This window comes from Leptonychotes weddellii, chromosome 1 (genome assembly GCF_054177405.1).
Source record: "Leptonychotes weddellii isolate Sample4059 chromosome 1, ASM5417740v2, whole genome shotgun sequence".
In the NCBI taxonomy this organism is placed as follows: Eukaryota; Metazoa; Chordata; class Mammalia; order Carnivora; family Phocidae; genus Leptonychotes; species Leptonychotes weddellii.
In genome coordinates, this window is record NC_138369.1 from 185,171,958 (window position 1) to 185,177,572 (window position 5,615).

A 5,615-nucleotide genomic window follows, 5' to 3' on the forward strand; every position below is an offset into this window, starting at 1 on the left:
AGCTGGAAAAAAGATAGGATACTTTGACTCTTGGGTAGTTTAATAGAAATAAGACCTGAATGGGCCTGCTGGTAGCACTAACCTGGTCCTGGTCAAGACGATAATGTCGTTGAGAGAAAATTCAACTGGAAGTTTGAAGACCTACTTTTAGTCCTGGAGGCATCAACATGCAGTGTGACCACCTGCAGGCCTTCAAGAAGGCAGTCGAATGTGCACCCCCCATGTTCACTGCAGCATTATTCACAACAGCCAAGAGGTAGAAGCAACTTACGTGTCCACTGACGGGTAAAGAAAATGCGGCGCAGGGCACCTGGGTGGCTCAGTCAGTGAAGCGTCTGCCTTCAGCTCAGGTCATGATCCCGGGGTCCTGGGATCGAGTCCCGCATCGGGCTCCCTGCTCGGCGGGGAGTCTGCTTCTCCCTCTGCCCCTCCCCCCACTCACGCACGTGCTCCCTCTCACACGTGCGTGCAAAAATAAATAAAATCTTTTAAAAATGTGATGTATACATACAATGGAATATTATACAGTCTTAAAAAAGACGGGAACCCTGTCACACACTACACAGCAGATGAACCTTGAGGACATTATACCAAATGAAATAAGCCAATCGTAAAAAGACAAATACTGCCTGATGCCACTTATATGAGGTCCCTAAAGTGGTCAAACGTGCAGAAACAGAAAGTAGAATGTGGTTAAGGGGCTGGGGGGCAGGAGGGAACAGGGTGTTGTTGTTCAAGGGGCACAAAGTTTCAGTTACGGAAGATGAAAACCTGCTCCACAATATGCACATGGTTAACGCTGCTTTACTGTACACTTACAAATGGTTAAGGCGCGATGTTTTAGGTTATGTGTTCCTTACAACAGTAAAAATATATATGATAAAAAAAGAAGAAGAAGAAGAGCATCCCACACCTGCTTGTCCTGCCTCCTGCCTGCCTGGTCAAGCCTTGCCAGGGCCTGGGATGAGCCCATGTCCGCAGGTAGGTGCACAGCACAGAGGACAGGATGGTGGGGGGCACCGGAGGCAGGCAGCGCTGCCAGGATTTGCCTCCCCACCCCCACCGCCTGCCTGGCACCCAAAGGTCCACGGTTCTGCCTCTGAACCACTTCACCGTCCACTCCTGGGAAGGGCAGGGGCTGAAGAAATGGGGATAGAGAAGAAGAGGAGGAGGAGAGCAGTTACCAAACTGTGTTGACTTCTTCATTTGACTCAGGAATCTGACCTTAATCTTGCTTCCAGAAAGACAATGGGCCCCTTTCTTGCCCGGGCCGCCTTGAGCTTCCTAGTGTTCTGAGAAGCTGAGGGAGTCAACAGTACTTCCTTGAAGGCGAGGCTGGAGGCCGGTTCTCCTGTCTCTGACCTCTGACCTCTGCCTACGTTGCTATCTGTCTCCAGCAAAGCAGTGTCAGCAGGTCTAACAATGCCTAGTGCCGCCCCTGTTTCCAGGAGGACCTCAATATGGGGCTGTAAGCGCACGGGTGTGTTGGTTTTAGAGGACTGACTGCCTCCCCTTGCTGGAGAATATACCAGCAAACATGTCTAAAGGGTTCCCATTTGCAAGTACGACTCGAAGCACCTTTATAATATTAACTCATTTAACCCATATGCCAGTCCTAAGAACTGAGCACTGTAATCATTCCCATTTTACAAATGACCAAACTGAGTCCAGTAAGCAGGAAAGCTAAGAGCTGCTCCATGGGGGCAGGGAGCTTTCCCCCGTCTGTTCGTTCCTAAATACACTTGGAACCTAACTGATGCTCAAACATTCCCCAGAGGGATGCAGATGAGTGAATGAATGCCATGGACACCCAGTCCCCGAGGTGAAAATGTGCCTTTTGGAGAAGAACCACGGACACAGCATGTTGCTGGTGAATACTTTGGTTCTTACCCTCATGATTTAGGAACACGAAGGGATACCCTCAGTGAGGGAGTGCAAAGGCAGTCGAAGAAGAATCACAGCTGTAAAAAAAACAAAAAACAAAAAACAAACAAAAAAAAACCACACCAGAACCTCTAACTCTTCGGAATAGGTATCCACTGCTATTCAAATGGTGGCAACTTGGATCAGGAGTTTGCCCTGCACTTCTGCTTTTAGTTGACATCAACCCACCAACCGAGTCAAGTTTTCCATGAGACAGATGATGTCAAGCATCTTGCTCCCTTTCATTCATTCTTCCTCAATCCTCAGGAAATGTATCAAAGCTTTTTTTTCCCCCCAAATGAGTCCTTTTCTTTAAAAATGTGTTCATGATGCCAATCCTTTGTATGATGCTGTGCTGGGACCAAGCGAAGGGTGTCTCCCTGACGTCCTGGAGGTGAGGCAGGAATCCTCGAAGAAAACCAGTGGCTGCCAGTGAGCACAAACTCAGTGGCTTACAACAACACAAGTTCATCATCTTACAGTTGTAAAGGTTGTAAGTCCTAAAGTCAAGATGTCAACAGAGCTGCATTCTTTCTGGAGGTGGGGGGGGAGGGAAGGGGGGAGGATTTGCTTGGTTTTTCCGGCTTCTGAAGGCTGCCCACATTCCTGGGTTCCTGTCCCCTTCTGTGGTCTTCAGAGTCAGCAGTACAGCATCTTCCAATTTCTCTCTCTCCCCTCTGTTTTGTCTCTCATCTCCTTCTCTGCCTCTGAGCTTCCTGCTTCCCTTTAATAAGGACCCTGCGGGGGGCGGGGGGCGGGGGACGCCTGGCTAGCTCAGTCAGTAGTACATGGGACTCTTGATCTCAGGGTCGTGAGTTCAAGCCCCACATTGGGTGTAGAGATTACTAAATCATAATTATAAAATAAAATGTAATTAAGGATCTTTGAGATTGCACTGGGCCCACCAAGATACTCCGAGGTAATCACCCCATCACAAGATCCTCGACTGAATCACATCTGCAAAGTCCCCTTTGCCATGTAAAGCAACATTCCCAGGTTCTGGGGATTAGGACAGGAACCCCTGGGAGCATTGCTTATTCTGTCTACCACAATAACCTGTGCCAAACCTTTTCTCAGCTTTTCTCTTTTGAAATCACCAACTCTTTCGAAGATCATGCCGATTTTAACCAATCAACCCACCTTGCTACTCTAACCCAATGGCTACCAACCTTTGCTGGACACCGGAATCACCAGGAGAGCCTTTAGGAGTCCCAGTGCTTAGGGCACACCCCAGACCAATGAAATCACAATGTCTGAGGATGGAGCCAGGCATCTGTATTTGTGTTTTGGGGTTTTTTTTTTCCTGAAGATCCCCAGGAGATTCTAACATGAAAAACTTGGGCCCCAGTGTTATGAGTGACACAGTTCCTTCAAGCCAATCTCACCACATACCCCTTCATTCATGGGGGTGACAAGGACCTGCTACATAATTTGCAGGGCCCAGTGCCAAATGAAGATGAGGGACCCTTATTTAAAAAACCAAGAATTTCAGGACAGCAGCAGCAGAAGGGCACACGCCTTGAGGCCCATGGCTCAATATCTTCTTCCTCTCCACGCCTGTCCTCGTCTCTGATGAGGTCAGAAGCCATCCAGGATCTTGGCTTCCCAGTCCCTTGACCTCCGTCACCCCAACAAGATTTCCCTGCCTGCCCCCTTTACATGGTTCATCCACACAGCCTCTGAGACCTCCATCTCAAAGCATCCCACAGTGACGTCCCAGGACCTGGTTTCCTCCAGAGGTGTCCTGCCTTCAGAGACCTCCCCTTCCATCAACCCTACTGTTTTTCCCTCATTATAAATGAGGGAACATGTCCCTTCCTCTATCCTTTGAGGCCATAGCCCTACACTATAATCCTTTCCTTGCAAACACCCTTCACGCTTTTGTGTGTGCCTGGCAAAACACCAACCCTCAACTTCACCACCATTCCCAGCCTACACTAGCAGCTAGACATGGTGGGGGTTGGGGGGGTGGGGCAATTGCAGGAAGCTGATCATGCTGTCTTGACATTTATGACCACAGATCACAAATGGGGCCCCAGCTCCACTAGTTAATGCTGCCCAGTTCCCTAATACATTCACCTTCACACTCCACAAGATGGCTATTATTTCCTCAAATCTCCCAGACTGAAACCTCTTGCTAATGACCTCAAACAGCTCATTCTTCAAAGAGAAAATAATGCCTTCAAGAATGAGCTAGCTAGACCCACACACTCTGCTTTCCTCCTGTTACAAGAAGTGCCTGCTTCCAATGACAAGCCCCCATCTGAGCCCTAGATCCCAACTGTGCCTGCCTCCCACACATTTTGTTCTTGAATTATTCCCTTTCTCTCCATCACCAATTTATACCTCCCTTTGAGAGTATTACCATTGCACAAAAACATGTTTTAATATTTCTCTCCCCGCTTTTAAAACTCTTTAAGAATTCAGGTCTTACACAGTATGTTCTCCAATTACAATGGAATTAAGTTAGAAATCAATAACAGCAAGATTATCTGGAAAACCTCCAAATAGTTGGAAATTTTTTAAAAATACACTTCCTGGGCACCTGGCTGGCTCAACCAGTAGAGCATGCTACCTTTTTTTCTTTTTTCTTTTTTTTTAAGATTTATTTATTTGGGAAAGACAGAAAGAGAGCACGCATGAGCAGGAGAGAGGCTAAGGCGCAGAGGGGCAGAGGGAGAAGCAGACTCCCCACTGAGCAGGGAGCCCAACGCGGGGCTCGGTCCCAGGACCCTGAGATCATGACCTGCGCCGAAGGCAGATGCTTAACCCACTGAGCCACCCAGGCGCCCCAAGCATGCAACTTTTGATCTCAGGGATTGTGAGTTGAGCCCCACGTGGGTGTGGAGATTACTTAAAAATATTTTCTTAAAATGTTTTTTAAAATACTTCTAAATACAAGTCAAAGAAGTTATCAATAAGCAAATTAGAAAGTATTTTAAACTGATTAAAATTGAAAAGTCAACATATGAAGGTTTATGTGATGTCACCAGCAGCTGTACTTAAAGGGAAATTAATAGGGGCCCGGGGTGGCTCAGTCGGCGAAGCATCTGATTTCTTATTTTAGCTCAGGTCATGATCTTAGGATCATGAAATCAAGCCCCACATAGGGCTCCTTGCTCAACATGGAGTCTGCTTGAGAGTCTCTCTTTCCCTCCCCCTTTCAAAAAAAGATAAATAAAAATAAAGGGAAATTAATAGCCCTCAACACCTATATAGAAAAGAAGAAAGATCTCAAATTAAGGACCTCAGCATCCATGGTGAGAAACTAGAAAAAGTAAACAAAACCCAAAGTGAGCAAAAGAAAGGAAATAAAGGTTAGAATAAAAATAGAATCAGGAAAAAATAGAGGAAAATATCAGTAAAAGCAAAAGATGCTTCCTTGAGGGAGAAAAAAATCCATAAAATTGACAAACCTTTCTCCAGGCAAAACAGGAGAAAAAATATGACCAACATCAGGAATAAAGGAGGTGGCATCACTACCAATATTAAAAGGACTAATCAGAGCATATTATTAACAACTTCACATCAAAAGAATCAACAACTTAGATGAAATAAACAAATTTTTTGAAAAACACGAATTAATCTTAGAAAGAAATAGAAACCCTGAATAGCCCTGCATCTTTAAAATAAAGTTCCAAGTAATTTTTAGAAGGAAAAAACTGCAGGTTGAGCCACAGGAGGGGACCACA